Raw genomic sequence first — 23,101 nt, 5'->3', positions numbered from 1 at the left:
AAAATTTCACTTATTCTGCAGTTTCATGTAGTTCAAAAGTCGTAATTCCTGCCAATTTGACTGGGACAGTTTCATTTTTGTTCTCAAATTGGATAGCCATTTTGCTGAAATACATATGGCCAATTTGAGAACAAAAATTATATATATATACATATATGTGTGTATATGTATAATATATATAATATATATCTATTTCAGTTGCCCCTTAATTGAGACAATGACTGACTTCAAAATACGTGAGAAGCAAATGTAGAATGATAAATATAATGGCGTTTCAGTTCCTCTGAGGAGATTTCATCTGCACATTTGTGCTGGCCTGGAGTCATTCTCTAGCAGTCATTAAGTCAGGCAATCATATTTATTGAGTGCTTACAGTGTGCAGAGCACTGTATTAAGTGCTTGGGAGAGTACAGTATAACAGACACATTCCCACAATGAGCTTACATTCTAGAGGGGGAGAGGGGGAGGAAGGGGAGAAGGGGGAAAAGAGAAGAAAGGGAAAGGAGAAGAGGAGCAGAAGAGGAAGGGGGAGGGATGTGGGGGGAGAAGGGGAAGAGGGGAAAACAGAGGAAGGAGGAGAGAGGAAAGAGGAGGAAGATGGGGAAGAGGGAGGAGGGGATGGAGAGGGAAGGGAGGAGGGAGATCAGGAGGGAAGAGGGGAGGGAAGAGGGGAAGCAGGGGAGGGAGGTACTGGGAAGCACAGCCTCCTGTTTCAAAGACTCCAGGTACAGCGCATCCAGGCACAGCCTCTGCGTGGCATGGACCTCCCCTCAATTCCCTGGCTGATACTCAGCACCGGGGACCTGCAGACCAACCCCAAATCTGCTGAGGCATTGGTTTCCACATCCAGTGCCCTGGGCAGTGCCCTCCCAGCAAAGAACCTTCCTACCCCAGAGAGAGAGGGGAGGGTGGGAAGGACGGGGAGGACAGGTCCCTACATATTAACTCCACTCAGTACAGATTCGGATGCCAACTCATCACTAGCTCAGAAGGCTGAGAAGCAGCGTAGCCTAGCAGGTAGAGCACGGGCCTGGGAGTCAGAAGAATCTGGGTTCCAATCCTGCCCCCTGTCAATTGTGTGTTGCGTGTCCTTGAGCAAGTCCCTTCTTGTCTCTGGGCTTCAGTTCCCTCATCTGTAAAATGGGGATAAGGAGTGTGAGCCCCACGTGGGACAGGGACTGTGGCCAACTTGATTGGCTTGTATCTTCCCCAGGTCTTAGAACAGTTCCTGCACACAGTAAGTGCTTAACAAATACCATAACAAGCAAATCAGTCGATATTATTTGGTGAGTAGTTTGCACAGAGCACAGTTAATGTTGGTATTTGTTAAGTGCTTACTATGTGCAGAGCACTGTTCTAAGCGCTGGGGTAGTCACAGGGGAATCAGGTTGTCCCACGTGGGGCTCACAGTCTTAATCCTCATTTTACAGATGAGGTAAGTGAGGCACAGAGAAGTTAAGTGACTTGCCCACAGTCACACAGCTGACAAGTGGCAGAGCCGGGATTCGAACTCATGACCTCTGACTCCAAAGCCCGTGCTCTTTCCACTGAGCCACGCTGCTTCTTCACAGTGATAAGAGATTGTGAATACGATCCCCCTCCACAGTGTCCTCATAAGAGGTTGGTTACTACCCCTTCCCCTCTGACCCACCGTGAACCACCACTGGAGATTTTGGAGGTGTGGGGAGATGTGAGCTGAGCGTTTTGGAGGAAAATAGTTTGAGCAGCAGAGTATGGACTAGAGAGGGGAAGAACGGAGGCAAGGAGGTCAGTGAGGAGGCATGTGAATAATCGTGTCAGGAAATGACAAATATAGATTCAATACCTGGTCTCCTCCTTCGACTGTGAGTCCCATGTGGGACAGGAGTTGTGTCCAACCTGATTGTCTTGTATCTATACCAACACTTGGTACAGTGCTTGGCATATAGTATGCGCTTAACAAATACTATTATTGTTATTGTTATTATTGTCTCCTTTCCTGGAGCCCTTACTAGTGTCTGGCTTCCTGTAAAAGATCAATCAGTCCAGGATCAGTCAGTCACATTTATTGAGTACTTACTGTGTGCAGACCACTGTACTACACACTTGGGAGAGTACGATATAACAATAAACAGACACATTCGCTGCTCTCAGTGAGCTTACCATCTAGAGGGGATCAGTCCAGGAGAGTGAAGACTAGCTATGTTTCCCCTATTTTCCCCATGGTTCCAACTGAATTTGGAATTATTTCTCACTGACTGACCTAAATTTTTCAGGAAGGTCTCTTGATTTCTCTTGGAGCTGCTGGGTTTTAACCGAGTGGTGGGGTCCCCAGGCTGCAGGTCTTGGGGTTCTGTGTCTGTAGTCTCCCCGATTAGGGAATCTAATTTTGCCATGACGAGGGCCAGGTGTGGGATAGGGTAGCGTCCCAGGTCTACAACTGGAACTGCATTGCAGCCTTGTTACTCAACCTTGGTCCTCCTCCCCTCTAAACTGTGAGCTCATTGTAGGCATGAAATGTGTCCATTACATTGTCCTCTCCCAAGAGCTTAGTACAGTGCTCTGCACACAGTTTAAGTACTCAATAAATGTGACTGACTGATCCTGGACTGATTGATCTTTTGCAGGAAGCCAGACACTGGTGAGGGCTCTAGGAAATGAGCCAGTAATAACAATAATAATAATAGTGTCCATTATATTCCCTTCTCCCAAGCACTTAATACAGTGCTCTGCACACTGTAAGCACTCAGTAAATATGATTGACTGACTAACTCAGCCTCCTCCTTTCCTCAGCCCTATTGGCAGCCACGTGGGCACAGAATATGCCCGTTATATTGTTGTATTGTCTTCATCCAAGTGCTTACTATAGTGCTCTGCACACTAAGTGCTCAGTAAATACGATTGACTGATTGACTCAGTCTTCACCCTTCCCCAGCCCTGTTGGCAGCCGCCTTTCCGAGAGACCTGAGTTGCAGTGGAAATGAACATCCAAAAATGAACAAGCAACACAAGAAACAGAGTGATGACAACAAGCTACAGCTGAGGGGTTAATAATAATAGTACTTGTTAAGTACTTACTATGTGTCAGGCACTGAATTAGGCACTGGGGTAGATAAATATTGATCTTGTTGGACACAGTCCCTGTCCCACATGGGACTCACACTCTAAATCCTCATTTTTCGGATGAGGTAACTGAGGCACAGAGAAGTGAAGTGACTTACCAAGGTCACATAGCAGGTATAGAGTGGAGTGAGGATTAGAACCCAGGTCCTTCTGACTCCCAGGCCCATGCTCTATCCACTAAGGCACACTGCTTTTCAATGGGACCTGGGAACCTGCCTGCTCTCAGTTCCCTACAACAGATAATGAGACTGCCTAGAGAAAAATGCGAATGACAGTCACAAAAATCCCCTCCCTCCTCAATCCACCCCTCTGTCATCTTCAAGGGAATCAGGTTACAGTTGCAATTATCTGAGTCTGCTTCTGTCTGAGAGAATTTTCATTTTAGTCTGTTGTGGGACATTGTCCAAAAGCCCTTGTAAGGAGACATAAACTATAGAATAAAACTCTAACGCAGGCCAAGGATTAACTTGGTTGTGTGCATCTAAAAATACAAATCCGCTGTGGAAAATAATTATAATATTTGTTAAGTACTTACTGTGGGCCAATCACTGTTCTAAGGGCTGGGGTAGTACAAGGTAATGAGGTTGTCCCACGTGGGGCTCAAGTTCTTAATCCCCATTTTACAGATGAGGTCACTGAGGCCCAGAAAAGTGAAGTGACTTGTGCAAGGTCACACAGCAGGCAAGTGGCGGAGCTGGGATTAGAAAATGGCTTCCCAGGTGAAAAGATGACTGCAGTGGCCTCCCCAGTCTGGTCCCATTTATCCCATCCTGGGATAAATCTCACCTGGGGTTATTTCTGGCTTCTCAACTGCAATGGGATCGAAGTTGGGGATGAATCGGGAAGATTTTCAGCCTTTGTAACATCTGAGCCTGAGTTTTTCTTCCAGTGGACATAGAATACATCTGGCCCAGAAGGATACAGAAACCCAAGGCTGGTGCCCTATACACACTCAGAACCGACGCGCTGAGGAAAGGCAAACTGTCTTCTGGAGACACGTTTCCTGCCCTAAATGGGGAGAGAGATAGCGGTTAAGTGGGAGACTTTGATACCAAGTGCTCTACTTGATGACCCCAAGTACACGCTCTTAGACACTGAGATATAAACATGAAGGGTGAAGGATGATCAGATGCTGAAAATTTTCCTCATGTGGATGTAGTTTTCAATTATGTTTCTGAAAGCCTAGAGCCTTTCAAGTAGCTGGAGAGGACTGTGAACAGAAAAATTACAAATGGAAACCCCCTCTCCCCACCCCAATCAATGACTTCTTCTCTCCCTTCAGGAGCTCCTCATAGACAGATGTCAGTAAAACAGCTCCAAGTGGCTTAGTGGGAAGCAGTGTGGCTTTGTGGAGAGAGCATGGGCTTGGGAGTTAGAGTGCTGCGTTCTAATCCCGACTCCACTTAGCTGCTGGGTGACTTTGGGCAAGTTGCTTATCTTATCTGTGCCTCAGTTCCCTCAACTGCAAAAGGGGGATTCAATACCTGTTCTCTCTCCTAATTATCTTGTCTCTGGTACAGTGCTTGGCACATATGAAGTGCTTAACAAGTACCATTTTTATCATCTTTTTTATGATATTTTTTAAGCCCTTATTATGTGTCAAATTCTAAGTGCTGGGGTAGGTACAAGTTAATTAAGTTGGACACAGCCCCTGTCCCACATGGGGCTCACAGTCTAAATAGAAGGGAGAATAGTTCTCCATTTTACAGTTGAGATGACTGAGGCACAGAGAAGTGAAGTGACTTGCCTAAGGTCACACAGCACATAAGTGGGGGAGCTGGGATTAGAACCCAGGTCCTTCTGACTCCCAGGCCCATGCTCTCTCCACTAGAATCACACTGCTTCTCATCTTTTGGATGATACCCAAATCTACAGCTCCAACCCTGATCTCTCTCTCTGCATTCTCACATTTCCTCTTACCTTCAAGACATCTCTACTTGGATGTCCTCCCATCACCTCAAGCTTAACATGTCCAAAAGAGAACCCCTTAATTTCCCACGCAAACCCTGCCCTCCCTTGACCTTCCCATCCCTGCAGACAGCACCATCATCCTTCCTGTCTCACAAGCCCATGACCATGGCATTATCCTTGACTCCTCTCTCTCATTCAACCCACGTATTCAATCCATCACTAAATCCTTTCAGTCCCACCTTCCCAACATTGCTAAAACCCACCCTTTCCTCTCCATCCAAACTGGTACTACGTTAATACCATCACATCCTAGGTCACTTGAATTACTGCATCAGCCTCCTTGCTGACCTCCTTGCCTCCTGTCTCTCCCCACTCCAGTCCACACTCCACTCTGCTGCCTGAATCATTTTCCTTCAAAAGCATTCAGACCATGTTTCCCTACTCCTTAAGAAACTCCATTGGTTGCCCAGCCACCTCCTCAACAAACAAAAGCTCCTCACCATTAGCTTTAAAGCACTCCATCTCCTTGCCCCCTCCTACCTCACTCACCACTCTCCTTGTACAACCCAGCTCACACTTGTCACTCCTCTCATGCTACCCTTCACACTGTGCCTCAGTCTTACTTATCTCATTGCCGACCCCCAGCCCACATCCTCCCTCTGGCCTGGAACACCCTCCCTCCTCAAATCCAACAATCCCTCTCCCCCCATTCATATCGTTATTGAGGACATATCTCCTCCAAGAACCTTTCCCAAATTAAGCTCCACACCCCCCACCCCGCTTTTCTCTTCTCTCTCTCCCTTCTGCATCACCTTGACTTGCTCCCTTTGCTCTTCTCCCCTCCCAGCACCACTTATGTACATGTCTGTAATTTATTTATTTGTACTGATGACTGTCTCCCTATTTCTAGACTTTAAGCTCGTTGTGGGAAGGGAATATGTCTTTTTATTGTTGAATTGTACTCTTCCAAGCTCTCAGTACACTGCTCTGCAGACAGAAAATGCTCAATAAATACGATTGAATGAATGTCCCACTTGGGGCTCATAGTTCAAGTAGAAGGGAGAACAGGGATTGAATCTCCATTTTTCAGATGAAGGAACTGAGACCCAGAGAAGTTGAGTGACTTGTCGCCATAGCTGAGCCAGGAGCAGTTCAGATGAAAGCCGAAAGTGCTGGGAAAAAGGAGTTGGAGTTCGGAGCGGCTCAGAAAAGGACACAAAGGGGATGTCAGAGGAGTGGGAAAGGCCATGTTGGAGGGAAAGGATGTGTCAGAGAGGCCCAGTTCCTGAATCTCTGGCCAGTGAGCTAAATCTCTGAAATCCAATAAGATGATAAAGAAATTGTGCAAAGAGGAGTCTCCCTCTTTCTTAGATTGGGTGTCCCAGGTGGGCAAAGATTGTGTCCAGCTGAATTATATTGCACCTACCCCAGTGCTTAGTATAGTGCTTGACATACAATAAGCACTTAAGAAATATCATTATTGTCTTCATTATTAATATCATGATTATTATTACCTCTGCTTTATTAATATCATTATTATTATTACTTCTGCTTTCTGATCACATTTTTTAATTTTTTGCTCTTTTGACCTCCTACTGTTAAATCGCATAGTTCACCTGGCTATCTCCTGTCAATTGTTAAGTGTTGAACACTGCTGATTCCCTTTACCATTTGAACTTACCTATAGTATGTTAAAGGCCTTTCTCTCCTTATGAAACACAAAGCCCTTGTGTCCCATACTGAGTGTGGGGATAGAAGCCTCTGCACGTAGTAAGCACTCAGTGAATACTATTGAATGAATGAATTAGCCTCTCAGACCAGTTGTCTTCCAAGCCATAGGGTTTGGGAAAACACTGTGGCCAAATGGATAGAGCACGGGCCTGGGAGTCAGAAGGACCTGAGTTCTAATTCTGCTCTACCAGTTGTCTGCTGAGTGGCCTTAGGCAAGTCATTTCACTTCTCTGTGCCTCAATTGCCTCACCTGTAAAGTAGGTATGAAGACTGCGAACCCCACGTAGGACAGGGACTGTGTCCTACCTGATTAGCTTTTATCTACCACAGTGCTTAGAACAGTGCCTGGCACAGAGTAAGTGCTTAACTAGTACATTAAAAAAAGAAAGTTATTTCCCCTAATTCAGTTGATGGGAAGCTAGTGATCAGTGATATATACTGAGCACTTACTATGTGCTGAGCACTCTGCTAAGCACTTGGGAGAGTACAATACAACAGAGTTGGCAGATACGTTCCCTGCCCAAAATGAGCTTAGAGGTAAGCCACAAATTTGAGTGTTTTATGGGTTAAATCATAGCTTGGGGTTTAAAATCTCTCTCTGAATTTACTTGCTCGCATTCTTCTCTATTATATCTCCAGTTTCAATATGATTTGTTGGCAGACAAGTGTAATTAGCATTTTATAAGTCTTCAAGGACCTAGGCAGAGTTCCTTTGAAAATTCTAGCCAGATTTCAGATCACTTTTATTCCTTTTGAATGCCTGGATTAATGAAGGGCTCCTTTACCTCTCAAGCTCAGGACGTCAGCAAGGTGGCCCCTGTCTCACAGAGTATAGGAGTCCAACAGGGTGAGATGCTTTTTTGTCCTGACCAGCAGGGGAAGAAGGGATTTACTTCTGTCCAGTACAGCAAATTTCATGCAGTGTGCACTCAATAAATACTAGTATTACCTCTCCTCCTGCTTCTCCTCCTATTTCTATTTAGACTATGAGCCCTTCACAGAACAGGGATTATGTCTAATTCCCGGTTGTTTCCCAGTGTTTAGTACAGTGCTTTGCACACAGTTAAGCACTCAATAAATACTACTACTATTCTTACTTTTACCTCGATTACCATTATTTCTAGTATTGCTCTTACATGGCATAGCAGATAGAGCACGGACCTAAGAGGCAGAAGGTCATGGGTTCTAATCCCAGGTCTGCCACTTCTCTGCTGTGTGATCTTGGGCAATTTGTTTCACTTCTCTCTGCCTCAGTTACCTCATCTATAAAAGGGGGATTGGGACTGTGAGCCCCAAATGGGACAGGGAATGTGTCCAACCTGATTTACTTGTATTCATTCCAGTGCTTAATTCAGTGCCTTGCACATAGTAAACACTTAACAAATACCATAATTCATATATTCGCCTCTTTTACCACCAATAATATTGCTGTGGGTCCCCGACGGGGGTGCTACTTGCATAAGAGGTATTTGGTTGGCTTACAAATGCACCCGGACACCCTACCAGTTCTACCAATCCCAAAATGAAGGTGTTGAAGTACTATCCAACATGGCATCCCCACCCCCTGCCAGTCATGTGACACAATCCACTGCCAGCCAGTGCCCATCCTCACGCAAGCCCAGTGCAGGCACTGGGATGGGTGTGAGTCTCAAGCTTGTTTGGGAAAGGGAATAGAAAAGTCAAACCTGGATTTAGGTTTCATTGGGTTTTTTTAATAAAAAGAAAACAAACATGACACAGTGGCTAAACCCAACTTTCCTGCTTTCTCTGCTCCAGCCACTGCTCTGGAGCCAGAGTTAATGAGCCGGGATAATGGAGGTAAATATATTTCCCTGCTTTCTCCACTCCGGCCGCCGCTCCGGACCCTGACACGAGTGGGAAGACAACCCTCTGGTAGCACAAACGCTCAGGGTCCAGGGTCTGACGGGAAGTCGCAGGCACTTCCCTGCTTTCTCCGCTCTGGCCACTGCTCCGGAGCCCTAGCTAATGAGCTGGGATAGAAGAGGAAAATACACTTTCCTGTTTTCCCCACTCCAATCACTGCTCTAGAGCCTGGGCTGATGAGCCAGGAGAGCAGAGGAAAACATGCTTTGCTGCTTCCTCTGTTCCAGTTGCTGCACGCGCCCATGTGTCCTCAGTGGACTGTCGGCTCCCCACACGCCAGTCCCTTCCTCCTTCGACACTTCATGGAAAGTCCTGCTTCCCGCTCCTTGCTCAGGAGAAGAGGAGACCCAGCAATTTAAATAAATGGTCTGTAGACATTAAAAACCACTTGGGTATCATAATCATCTTGAAGAATTTTGCTTCATGAACATTTCACAACTCAAAATGTGCCAACATATCACAGAATCCTTCCTGACTTGTGCCCTTGCGAAGAACAAGGGCACAGAAGCAGGATGACGTAGTGGGTAGAGCATGGGCCCGGGAGTCAGAAGGTCATGCGTTTTAATCCTGGCTGCATCACTTGTCTGCTGTGTGACCCTGGGCAAATGCTTCACTTCTCTGGGCTTCAGGTACCTCATCTGTAAAGTGGGGATTGAGACTGTGAGCCCTATGTGGGACAGGGACTGTGTCCAACTCGATTTGCCTGTATCCACCCCAGCGCTTAGTGCAGTGCCTGTAGCATAGTAAATACTTAAAAAAATTATTAGTAGTATTGTTGTTATTATTAACAAGAGATGAGAGGGCACAGAGCGAGGAGTGAAGTGAAAAGCCAGAGAGGAGTTAGTGGGGGCTAGTGGAAAGAACCTTGATCTGAGACCCCCTTCTCTAGATTGTGAGCTTTTTGTGGGTTGGGAGCATGTCTACTTTATTATATTGTACTCTGCCAAGCACTTACTACAGTGATTGATTCATTAACTGATTGATCCCGGTGTGACTCCAAACTACCTTGGCCACAGTAGTGTGAGTAGGATGTGATTAGAGTAGCACAGGGTGACGAAAGGGAGCAAATCCAAGTTCAAGCTGATCATTGTACGAGGATCTCGGGTCCTGGGTGGAAGGTCCAGAATGAAATCCACACTCACTGTTTCTAAGCCTCCTTCCTTCTGAGCTTTTCACTGTTCATTGCTCAAGCTGTTCACTCTTTAATGCCCAGCTAGTTGTCCTCATGTTTCCAGGATGGGGTGCCTTAGGGGGTGAGTCTCTGTGAGGCCCAGCCCAGTCCACACATTTCACTCCTCTAATGCCAGCTCTGTCCCGATCCCATCCATCTCACTGCCGACTCCTTTCCCACAACCTCCCCCTAGCCAGGGGGAAGCTGCTCACGAAGATTAAGGGGGAAAAAAAGGTGTCAGGGAAACATCCATCAAGAAATAGTATCAAATGAGCCCAAACTCTGCTGAAAATTGCACTGAGCACATAGGAGTATAGAGTAAATAGATGCCATTCTTGCCCTCAAGGAGCTTACAATACAGTGGGAAAAACAGACGGTAAAATAAATTACAGGAAAGGGGAAGTAATAGAGTGCAAAAATCTGTACAATTTCCCCTCTGGACTGTGTGCAGGGAACGTGTCTGCCAATTCTGTTGCACTGTCCGCTCCCAAGGGTTTAGTACAGTGCTCTGCACACAGTAGCGCTGAATAAATACCCCTGATGATGATGATGATGATGATGTATATAACTGTAAGAGGGGTGGGACCAAATGTGAGTAATCGAGTGCTGTATTGTAGAGAGTTTTCCCACGAGGATTTTATAGTCTAGCTGGGGAAGAAGACAGTAAAACAAATTACAGATAGGAAGGAACAACTGAGTTTAAAGATACAAAAATAAGTGCTACTGGCAGGATAGCGGGAGGGGAAATACCCAAGCACTTAGGTGCCCAAGGGCCAGTGGGTGGGAGAAATAGAATGGGGAGATGAGAGATTGATGAAGGAAGGCTTCCCGGTGGAGATATGGTTTCACAAGGGCTCTGAAGATGGAGAGAGCGGTGGTCTGTTGAATGTGAAAGGAGAGGGAGTCCAGGCAGATGGATGGGTGTGAGTAAGAGGTCAAGGATGAGAGAGTTGAGAGGGAGATACAATCAATGCGCAGGCTGGCTTTAGATGGGACACTCAGAGCAGGCTGGCCCTCACCAAGTGCAAGCTTTTTCTCAAATTGGTCTGGGGATCAGCCGAGAGGACAGAAACCCCTAGGCTCCGCCCTTCCTCTTGAGACAATAAGGCAATCAGCCAGAAACATTGGAATTTATTGAATGCATATTGTGTGCCGAGAACTACACTACACGTTTGGGAGAGTACAATGAACACAGTTGGTAGACACACTTCCTGGTTCTAAAAAGCTCACAGTCTAGTGGTGAAACACACACACACACACACACACACACACAGACACACACACACACACACCACTCACCACCCCCTACACTCCCCACTCCATACAGAGCACAGACCTGGGAGTCTCGAAGATCCTGGGTTCTAATCTCAGCTCTACTGCTTGTCTGCTGTGTGACTTGGGCAAGTCACTTCACTTCTCTGTGCCTCAGTTACCTCATCTAAAAAATGGGAATTGAGACTGTGAGCCCCATCTGGGACAGGGACTGTGTCCAACCTGATTTTCTTGTATCCTCCCCAGGGCTTAGTACAGTGCCTGGAACATCGTAAGCACTTAACAAATACCATAGTTATTATTAAGGAAGCAGCATGGCCTGTGGGAGAGAGCATGGGCCTGGGAACTGTGCAGTGCAGAAGGGAGAGGGAGTAAGAGAATGAGGGAAAGTAGGGAAAGCAGGGAAATATGCTGTGTGACCTTGGGCGAGTCACTTAACTTCTCTGTGTCTGTTACCTTATCTATAAAATGGGGATTAAGACTGTGACTCCCTTTTGGAAAAGGGACTGTGTTCAACTTGATTAGCTTGTATCTACCCCAGACCTTAGAACATTGCTTGACACATATTAAGTGCTTCACAAATACCATTATTATTATTATTATTATATAATGGAAACACCCCATAAAGACTGCTGAAGTAAGTGCCCCATTGTTGGGTGAGAGGGTGGACCCCGGTCCAGGCCTAGGGTCTTGGGAAGGTCTACAGACCCAAATCGAACCCGGTTCCTGGAATTAGCAGCGAGAAGCTGTTCCAGGCCCTGGAAGGAAGTGGGACGAGCTTTGTCTTTCTGGCACAGAGAATATGGCCAGGACCAATCTGCTCTGGAAATAAAAAGGTCACCCCTGCAGTCAGAGCTGGGGCTCAAAGAAAGCTGTGTTTCTCAGGGAAAGCCACCCCACCATGATTTGTTCAGAGAAAGCCCAGGGTGGCTGAACACCTTGTGGCAGAGATGCCAGGGCAGAGATGTCTGCAGCCCCACAGATCATGTGGGTAGGGTAGGGCAGCTGCTGGTGAGCAGGACAGGACACCAATCCAGCCGGGGGTCTTTGGTGGCGCGAGGTCTAATGGGGGGATCCCCCCAGCTCAAACCCCCAGAAGGAACTATCAACTGCTCAGCTTCCAGATCACCTACCTGCCTTATCTATCAATGGCATATATTGAGCGCTTACTGTGTGCCCAACACTGTACTAAATGCTGAGTGTTATCCAGGAAAATGGCCAATCTGAGAGTTCCTGGCCCTGACTCATTCTGTCAGAGGGAAGGCATGTGCCTGTTGAGGGTACTGGCTTCTTCCAGGATACAAATCGAAGCTTGAGGACAACACAAGGGAAAGGGAGGAAGGGAAATGAGGGCTTAGTCGGGGCTTTTAGAGGTGATATAATTTTAGTGAGTCTTCAAAGTGGGGCAGAGAGCTGGTCTTTTGGATAGGAAGAGGGAGGACATACAAGATTCAGTCAATTAATGACTCCATCAGTGGGATTTATCGAGCTCTTTCTGTGTACAGAGCACTGTACTAAGGACTTGGGAAAGTACAATACAATAATAAACACTCCCTGCCCACAGTGAACTCAGTTACGTACACATCCGTAATTTATTTATATTAATGTCTGTCTCCCTCTCTAGACTATAAGATTGTTATGAACAGGAAACATATCTACTAACTCTGCTATAGCATACTCTCCCAAGAGCTTAGAACAGTGCTTTGTGCACTATAAGTGCTCAATAAATATGATGGACTGATTGATTGATTGAACCTATGTCATTTCAGTTACCCAGCCAAAGGATTCATCCAAAACTAACTCTAGGAGTTGCCAGAGAATTTGCACTAAATGTTGGTTTTTCTCAAGCTGCTCAATTTCTTAGTGCTTTACTAAAACTTTGGCTGCTACTTCTGTCCAGTCATAATTGTGGCATTGGTTGGGTCAGACACAGTCTCTGTCCCACACGGGGCTTGCAGTCTAAGGGCAAGGCAGAACAGGTATTGAATCCCCATTTTAGAGATGAGGAAAGATCTAAGACTGCTGGTCAGGGACAGCTGGGGCTGGTCTGCCTTTTACTGTGGGCGTGTCTTTGGCAGAAATAGGATTCTTCCTGCTCCTCCTTCTCCTCCCCCTCATTCTCTTCCTGCTCCTCCTCTCTCATCTTCCTCCCCATTCTCTTCCTGGTCCTCCTCTTCCTCCTCCTTTTCTCTTCTTTTCCTCCTCCTCCTCCTCCTCATTCTCTTCCTCCTTGCTCCCTTCCTCCTCCTCCTCCTGCTCTCCCTCCTGCTCCCCTCTTCCTCTTCCTTCTGTTTTCTTCTCCTCCTCCTCTTCCTTCTCCTCCTCCTCCTTCTGCTTTTCCTCCTCCTCCTGCTCCCCATCCCCCCCTCCTCTTTCTCCTTTTGTTGAATCCTTCTCCTCTTCCTCCTCTTCTTTCTTCTCCTTCTCCTCCTCCTGCTCCTCATCCAGCTCCTCCTCTTGCTTCCCGACCATGACCAAGTGACATTTCCTGATGCACGCTTCTCCTCCCCTCACCCCGTAGCTTGTGTCAATTCTGATCAGTGTCTGTGAACAGCGTGATTAACTTGGGCCTGAGATGGGATGAGGAGTCTTCCTCTGCTACCCATCCTGACTCTCCTGCTGGAGCAGTGTGTGCTACCGCCTTCCCTTGGGTTGGTGGGGATGGAGGTGAGGGCATTTCCTCAAGATTCAGCATAGCATGGGTCTGGAAGTCAGAAGGACCTGGATTCTAATCCTAGCTCTGCCACTTCTATGCTGGGTGACCTTGAGCAAGTCACCTCACTTCTTTGGGCCTCAGTTACCTCATCTGCAAAATGGAGATTAAGACTGTGAGCCCCATATGGGACGTGGAGGGGGTCCAAACTGATTAGTTTGCATCTAACCCAGAGTTTAGAACAGTGTCTGGCACATAGTAAGCATTGAGCAAATATCATTAAAAAAAAAGAGTACATTCGGAATGCCACTCCCGTGAAGAAAAACCAGCCAGTTCCCATGGCCAGATTCCAGTGGCCCCACCCACTCCTACCACCCTTGTATCCAGCCCGGGCTTAGAGATCAGGATGGCTGCTTGCCCACTTTATAGAGCTGGCTCAAGATGAAGGAGCATAAAGAGGAAGTTTCCCTGAGCACCCCTCGGGACTCCAGACTGTGAGCTCCTCTTCTAGACGGTAAACTCCTTGTAGGCAGAGAATGTGTCTACTAATTCTGTTGTACTGTTGCTCTGTACACAGTAAACACTCAATAAGTACCACTGATTGACTGATTGATTGACTTTCAGCGTGGCTCAGTGGAAAGAGCGTGGGCTTTGAAGTCAGGGCTCGTGAGTTCGAATCCCAGCTCTGCCACTTGTCGGCTGTGTGACTGTGTGCAAGTCACTTAACTTCTCTGTGCCTCAGTTCCCTCATCTGTAAAATGGGGATTAAGACTGTGAGCCCCACGTGGGACAACCTGATTCCCCTATGTCTACCCCAGTGCTTAGAACAGTGCTCGGCACATAGTAAGTGCTTAACAAATACCAACATTAGGTGTCCCAGAGTACTTGGACAGAGAATTGAAGGAGAAGCTTCCGTCTGTAACGACAAGACTTCTCCCAAAGACCGAGGCTGGACCGGGCTCATTGCCTGGGAAACCCACACTTTCTCTGGTGTCTCTCCGAGTGGCTGGAACACATTAACACTCCTGGGTAATTTCTGATTTATTTTTAAAAATGGAATTTGTTAAGCACTTACTATATTCCAGGCACTGTAGGAGCACTTACTATATTCCAGGCACTGTACTAAGCACTGGGGTAGATACAAACTAATCAGGTTGGACACAGTCCCTGTCCTACATGAGGCTCACAGACATAATCCCCATTTGGCAAATGAGATAACTGAGGCACAGAGAAATCAGGTCTCCGCTCTCAACTCCACCCTCTCTACTCATCTCGACTCTCTCGCCCCCCTTTCCCTCCGCCGCTCTCGCGCCACTAACCCACAGCCCTGGATCACCTCCTCCGTCCGCCTCCTACGCTCCTATGCTCGAGCTGCTGAGCGCTGCTGGCGAAAGTCCAAGCACCAAGCCGACCTCACACACTTCAAATTTATCCTTTCCTGCCTTAACTCTGCCCTCTCCTCCGCCAGGCAAAGCTTCTTCTCCTCCCTCATCGACACCCATGCCCGTCACCCCCGCCGATTGTTCCGGACCTTTAACTCTCTCCTTAGGCCCCCTGTTCCTCCCCCTCCCCCATCTCTCACCCCTAATGATCTGGCCACCTATTTCCTCACGAAAATCAACACGATCAGGTCTGAGCTCCCCAAAGTCACCCCTCCGCCTCTCCCCTCCCCCCACCAACCCCCTCCCCTACTTTCCCATCCTTCCCTGCAGTATCCTCAGAGGAGATCTCCTCCCTCCTCGCAAGTGCCACCCCCTCCACCTGCGCCTCGGACCCCATTCCCTCTCACCTTCTTAAAACCATCGCCCCTGCCCTCCTCCCTTCCTTAACTTCTATTTTTAACCACTCAATCTCCAAGGGCTCCTTCCCCTCTGCCTTCAAACACGCCCACGTCTCCCCCATCCTAAAAAAACCCGCTCTTGACCCCACTTCCCCCTCCAGCTATCGTCCTATCTCCCTACTACCCTTCCTTTCCAAAATCTTAGAACGAGTCGTCTACAATCGATGCCTAGAATTCCTTAACTCCCATTCTCTCCTAGACCCCCTCCAATCTGGCTTCCGTCCCTCCACTCTACCGAGACTGCTCTCTCTAAGGTCACCCATGACCTCCTTCTTGCCAAATCCAATGGCTCCTACTCCATTCTGATCCTCCTTGACCTCTCTGCTGCCTTTGACACTGTCGACCATCCCCTCCTCCTCCATACCTTATCTCACCTTGGCTTCACGGACTCTGTCCTCTCCTGGTTCTCCTCTTACCTCTCTGGCCGATCATTCTCGGTCTCCTACGCTGGAGCCTCCTCCCCCTCCCATCCTTTAACTGTTGGAGTTCCTCAAGGGTCAGTTCTTGGCCCTCTTCTGTTCTCCATTTACACTCACTCCCTCGGTGAACTCATCCGCTCTCACGGCTTTGACTACCATCTCTACGCAGATGACACGCAGATCTACATCTCCGCCCCTGTCCTCTCCCCCTCCCTTCAGGCTCGCATCTCCTCCTGCCTCCGGGACGTCTCCACCTTGATGTCGGCCCGCCACCTAAAACTCAACATGAGCAAGACTGAGCTCCTCATCTTCCTCCCAAGCCCGGTCCGCTCCCAGACTTCTCCATCACCGTGGATGGCACGACCATCCTTCCCGTCCCGCAGGCCCGCAATCTCGGTGTCATCCTTGACTCGTCCCTCTCGTTCACCCCACACATCCTATCCGTTACCAAGACCTGCCGGTTTCACCTCTACAATATCGCCAAGATCCGCCCTTTCCTCTCCACCCAAACGGCTACCTTACTATTACGGGCTCTCGTTATATCCCGGCTAGACTACTGTGTCAGCCTTCTCTCTGACCTCCCTTCCTCCTCTCTCGCCCCGCTCCGGTCTATTCTTCACTCCGCTGCCCGGCTCATCTTCCTGCAGAAACGATCTGGGCATGTCACTCCCCTTCTTAAACAACTCCAGTGGTTGCCTATCGACCTCCGCTCCAAACAAAAACTCCTCACTCTAGGCTTCGAGGCTCTCCATCACCTTGCCCCTTCCTACCTCTCCTCCCTTCTCTCTTTCTACCGCCCACCCCGCACGCTCCGCTCCTCTGCCGCCCACCTCCTCGCCGTCCCTCGGTCTCGCCTATCCCGCCGTCGATCCCTGGGTCACGTCCTCCCGCGGTCCTGGAACGCCCTCCCTCCTCACCTCCGCCAAACTGATTCTCTTTCCCTCTTCAAAACCTTACTTAAAAATCACCTCCTCCAAGAGGCCTTCCCAGACTGAGCTCCTCTTCCCCCTCTACTCCCTCTGCCATCCCCCCTTTACCTCTCCGCAGCTAAAGCCTCATTTTCCCCTTTTCCCTCTGCTCCTCCACCTCTCCCTTCCCATCCCCACAGCACTGTACCCGTCCGCTCAACTGTATATATTTTCGTTACCCTATTTATTTTGTTAATGAATTGTACATCGCCTTGATTCTATTTAGTTGCCATTGTTTTACGAGATGTTCTTCCCCTTGACGCTGTTTAGTGCCATTGTTCTTGTCTGTCCATCTCCCCCGATTAGACTGTAAGCCCGTCAAACGGCAGGGACTGTCTCTATCTGTTGCCGACTTGTTCATCCCAAGCGCTTAGTACAGTGCTCTGCACATAGTAAGCGCTCAATAAATACTATTGAATGAATGAATGAATGAAAGTGAAGTGGCTTGTCCAAGGTCACACAGAATACAAGTGGTGGGGTCGGTATTAGAACCCAGGTCCTTCTGACTCCCAGGGCCATTCTCCATCCACTAGGCCACGTTATCTCTGATCCACCAACGACCCCCTCCCCCCTCTCCCCGGAGCCTGGACCACCCTACTATAGCTGCTCTGACTCTCCGGGCCACATCTCCCATATTAATTCAAACCTCTCTGAGACACACTTATTAAAATGGAAACCTTTTATCCCTTTAATTAAGATACGAGATGGGAAGCATAATGTAATTGGGTTCGGTGACAAGACTGGTGTTATTGGCTCCATAGCTTCCATCCTCTGCAATGACTCTGTTAAACATCTTTCACTGCCCTCTCCCTGGAGGCTCCAGATGCCTAAGGACCAGGCAACCCTGGGCATCCGGGGGGAAGACTCAGCGGCATTGGTTGTGCAGGCGGTGGAGGCGATGGCAGCGTAAAGTAATTTGATTCAGGGACATCACTGGTGTTATTGGCTCCATTTCTCTGCAACGACTTTGTTAAAGATCTTTCATTTTCCTCTCCGGAGAGTCCCCAGAAGTCTGAGGACCAGGCAATCCTGGTGGTGGAAATGGAGGAGGTGGTAATGGTGGTGTAGGAGGAATTGGAGGTGGTGGGCTGGGTAGAGATGGTGGAGGTGGTGGTGGTGCAACTGATGGAGGAGATAGAGGTGGTGGTGGTCAAGGGGAAGAATTATTTGCAAGTACTACAACATGTTAATCAGTGTTAATAAAAAAGTGGTATTTATTGAGTGCTTACTGTGTGCAGAACACTGCACTAAGCACTTGGGAAAGTCCAATAGAAGAGTTGGTAGACATGTTCCCTGCCCACAAGGAGTTTACAGTCTAGAAGAGAAGGCAGACATTAATATAATTAAATTGATTATGGCTGTGTACATGAGTGCTGTGGTGCTGAGGGGGGGATGAATATCAAGTGTTGAAATGGTACAGACTCGAGAGTTCTAGAAACTCTGATTCCGATCTGAAAATTAAGGGGAAGTCAATCATTTCCCAAAGCCCCTAATTAATGACATTCTTCATAGGGGAATGAAATTCAGTCTACACAAATGACCTAGCTTTAATGGCAGCCAGTCATAAATCAGAGAACAGTTATCAACTGAGGTTGGAGTTGGTTACAAATCAGCAATCACCATAAAATTTCCTGTTTGCTGTGACCTGATTATCATATCTACCCAGCTAATGGGAGAGCTGAAAGCATAATAAATTACAATCTATATTTTCCTCTTTTTTTATCACGTTCCCCCCCCCTTCAGATCTCAATAGATTTTCCATCCACCCACCCATTACACTGCGGGCAGGATGCCCAGCAGTGGTGGGAGGGGGTTCCCACATTCCGTCCTGAGCTGAGGGTTGGTCGTCTGGGACCTCTCCCTGGCCTCCTGTGTCCGTGGGGAGAACAGATGGGAGGCATGTCTCTCTCACAGCCTCTATCTAGAGAGGGGCAGGAGCCGGTCCAATCAGTTTGGCACCGAAGGCTCTCTCAGGTCTCTGGGCAGCAGATTCTGCACTCTCTCCAAGGGGCAGTCGGACTATTTTAGTCCTGCAGGGAAGGGGAGGAAAGAAAGGAGTGAGGGAAGGAGGGAGGGAGGAAGAAAGGGAAAAGGGGAGAAATGGAGAGAAGGGGTTCATGGAAGCTGCACACACCACACCACAGCAGTGCAGGAAAAGCCAGGGTGATCCTGGACCCCAGAGTTCCAGCTGTGGCAGCTCCTAGAGGAAAGGAGTAGGGGAAAGAAGAGATTGGAAATGGGATGAAGAGGAAGAACCTGGAGGAGGAACAGGAGCCTGCAGCAATGAGAGGAAGAGGAATAAAGGAGGAGGAGAGGACAAGTCAGTGCGGTAGCAGGAGGAAGGTGGGGATCTGAGCCATAGGGGAAAGGAGAGGGGAAGAAGGAGGAGTGGAGAGTAGTAGGAAGAGTGGGGAGAAGTAAGATTGCAGAGCAGAAATTGGGGATGAGTAGAGGGGCCGGGATTGGGAGGAGAAGTGGAGGGGAGGGGAGAGGCAACGGGGAAGGGAAAGATGGGGAAAGAGAGTCAATGAGGACAGGAGAGGCGATAGGGAGCGGAAAGGCCGAGGAGAAGGTAGAGGTGGTTGGGGGAAGGGAAAAACAATGGGGATGGGAAAGATGGTCTATGATGGTCTGAAAGCTACTCAAGGGCAGGGGCCTCCTCCTGACATTTTCTGTATCCCCCCAGCTCCTAGAACAGTGCTCTGACCCTCCAGGTCCTCCTTCAGCTCCGATGACTCTAACTGAAGGTAGAAACAATGATTCGGCAATAAGCTTTATTTAATTCATCATCTACTGAATAACAAGGGAAGCGTTCCCTGCCTACTGGCCCACCCGGAACCATTTTGGGGTCTCGTTGACCAGGCTCAGTCTGAGCACCGATGTCTACTTTGGAGGAGCAGGAATCATTGTGCAGAAAACTCTCTCGCGCCATCTCTGACCTGTCAAAACTTTTCTGCCCAAACGTGGCTGCCACCTCTGCTGAGGAGAAAGATTCAAGGAGATTTTCCTTCCTAGACATTCTGGGTTCATTTATTTTACCTTTTGAATCTCTGGCCCGGAAGTTTGGGAATGGTTCCCTGTGCTTCTCCAAGGAATTTAATACTTGAAGTTGCCTTAAAAAGTTGGAGCACCAGACTAATAGCTGAATTTCCATAATGCTGTCAGAGATGAATAGTGATCATTGTGGCGCTGATATCAGTAATTCTCCTCAAAAGCAATTAAAACTGGCACTGCTATCGTTACCTAATATGTTTATATCGGCCATCATAATTGTTTTTCTAAGACATAAATTTTGCAAGTTAATTATAAACAAATCACTCCGCTCAATTAATAGGCATCACCAATACCGCAGCTCGAATGTGGGTGAGAAGGAGAGCGGGTTGGCATCACCATGTGGCTGGTGAACGGTGCCAGGCAGAGACACTACTCCTGATGCTCTCTGGCAATTGAGGCGGGAATACACTATAATGATGAACAAACACATCCCCTGCCCACAACGAGATTACCTTAGAAAGGGTGTCGCTAAACATTGCCTGTGTCCTCCAGTTAGAACTGGAGAGTTGGATTCTTGCATAGCAAAAACAAATAGAAAAAAACTTAAGCTAATGGTAACCAGGGCATCATGGGATACAAGGATAATGATAATAATAATAACTATTAGACATTTAGTATATGCCAAACACTCTACTAAGTTCTGGGGTAGATACAAAATCATGAGGTCCCACATGGAGCTCCCAGTTTAAGAAGGAGGGAGAATGGGTACTGAATCTCCATTTTGCAGATGAGGTGACTGAGGCCCAGAGATGTGATGTGACTTTCCCAGATCGCACAGCAGGCAAGTGTTGGAGCTGGGATCAGAACCCAGGTCCTCTGTCTCCCAGGCCTGTGCTCTATCCAATGGGCAACACTGCTACTCTATGTGGATGCTACATAATGATGAAAACAGGCCTATGAGAAGAACAGCCACGGTATTTTTCCACCTGCCAGTTGGAGGAATCAATATCCCAGCATTAAGAGAAACTAAAGTCAAAATAATAATGTTAGTATTTGTTAAGCGCTTACTATGTGCCAAGCACAGTTCTTAGATACAAGGTAATAAGGTTGTCCCTGGTGGGGCTTACAGTCTTCATCCCCATTTTACAGATGAGGTAACTGAGGCACAGAGAAGTTAAGTGACTTGCCAAAGGTCACACAGCTGACAAGCGGCAGAACTGGGATTAGAACTCAGATCCTGCTGATTCCCAAGCCCGGGCTCTTTCCACTGAGCCATGCTGCTCATAAGTAGCTACCTTAGGACGTGGAGAACTTGCTGGGCTCCCTGCTTCATGGGGCTCCTAGGAATAGCCAACTCCATTATCCAATTTGAGAAGCAGCATGGCCTAGTGGATAGAGCACGGGCCTGGGAGTCAGCAGGATCTGAGTTCTAATCCTCACTCTGCCACTTCTCTTGTGTGTGACCTTGGGCAAGTCACTTCACTTCTCTGGGCCTCAGTGACCTCGACCTTATCTGTAAAATGGGCATTAAGACTGTGAGCCCCATGTGGGACATTGATTGTGCCCAAGAAGCAGTGTGGCTCAGTGGAAAGAGCATGGGCTTGAAAGGCAGAGGTCACGGGTTCTAATCCCGGCTCTGCCACTTGTTAGCTGTGTGACTGTGGGCAAGTCACTTAACTTCTCTGTGCCTCAGTTACCTCATCTGTAAAATAGGGTTTAAGACTGTGAGCCTCACGTAGGACAGCCTGATTACCCTGTATCTATCCCAGCATTTAGAACAGTGCTCTGCACATAGTAAGCGCTTAACAAATACCAACATTATTATTATTATTAGCTTCTATTGACCCCAGTGCTCAGTACACTGCCTGGCACATAGTAATCACTTAATAAATTCCATTAAAAAAAAACCCAGAGAAGGAAAGCAAACTTTGCATAGTCACACAGCGTAAAAGTGGCTCAGCCAAGGAGTCTGACCTGCGTTTATACCCCAGGATCCACTCATCATCAGCGACAATTACTGAGTGCTTATTGTGTGCAGAGGACTGCATTAAGTGCTTGGGAGAATACAATGTAACAGAGTAGGTAGACATGTTGCCTTCCCGCAACAAGCTTCTATTCTCTATTGTCCCTTGCTCTGGTCTGGATGGGTTGTCCCAGAGTTGTCTGCCAAGATGACTCCTGTCCCCTTTCTTGGATGGTCCTCCAGGCCAGGAGTCTGCTGTCTTGTCCTGGCTGCAAGAGGCTCCCTGGCATTCCTGGATGGCAATTGTACTTATGAGCACTTCCTTTGCACAGAGCACTGTACTAAGTGCTTGGGAGAGTACAATACAACAATAAACAGATACATTCCCTGCCCAAAATGAATTTACAGTCTGGAGGGGGAGACAGGCATTAATATAAATAAATAAATGACAAACACATGCATAAACGCTGTGGGGCTGTGAGGGGGGTGAATAAAGAGAGTAAGTGGGGGGATGCAGAAAACTATGGGACACTTCGTGAATCTGTGTTTCATCCTTGTGCAGGGGCCATTCTAATCTTCTCTGCGCTGTTCCGATTTTAGGATGGTTGCCTCCCAAGGGAGAGCCGAGGGTTAGAGGCTCTGCTTCAGAAGCCTTCACGATGGGTCAAGTTGGACTGTTTCAGAGGTAGGGATTTGATTCTCTACCGGCGGAGGAAGGTGTTCTTCACTATTGCAGCAATGTGGCTTAATGAAAGGAGCGCAGGCCTGGGAGTCAGAGGACCTGGGTCCTAATCCTGGCTCTGTCACTTGCCTGTCGTGTGACCTTGGCCAAGGCACTTCATGTCTCTGGGCCTCAGTTTCCCCATCTGTAAATGGGGTTTAAATCCTCTACCCTCCTACTTAGACTGTGAGCCCCATGTGGGAGAGGGACTGTGTCCAACCTGATGATTTTGTATCTACCCCAGCGCTTAGTTCAGTGCTTGGTACACAGAAATTCCTTAACAATACCACCATTAATTACGCTGCCTAGAGCAGATTCACAAGGAAGAGAGGTCATCAGGGGCTCAGGGGTATTTCCCAGACAACTATACGTTCATATATTACTTAGTTTAATTGGACTCTAGAAATATTAAAATGACTTGATTTCTACTCTGCATTCAAGTTCGAAAGCAGTTTAAGGAAACATATTGGAC

At 47.8% G+C, this 23,101-nt stretch overlaps 1 non-coding gene across 1 annotated transcript; it reads right to left on the bottom strand.

Moving 5' to 3' along the window:
* Positions 1 to 22,425: 22,425 nt before the first annotated feature.
* LOC114810940 lies at positions 22,426 to 22,529 on the bottom strand. Its single transcript, XR_003758629.1, has one exon. It is a non-coding gene; the product is annotated as a U6 spliceosomal RNA (small nuclear RNA).
* Between the last annotated feature and the right edge of the window lie 572 nt (positions 22,530 to 23,101).

The sequence above is a fragment of the Ornithorhynchus anatinus genome, chromosome 3 (genome assembly GCF_004115215.2).
Source record: "Ornithorhynchus anatinus isolate Pmale09 chromosome 3, mOrnAna1.pri.v4, whole genome shotgun sequence".
In the NCBI taxonomy this organism is placed as follows: Eukaryota; Metazoa; Chordata; class Mammalia; order Monotremata; family Ornithorhynchidae; genus Ornithorhynchus; species Ornithorhynchus anatinus.
This window is presented reverse-complemented; position numbering and strand designations above follow the sequence as displayed.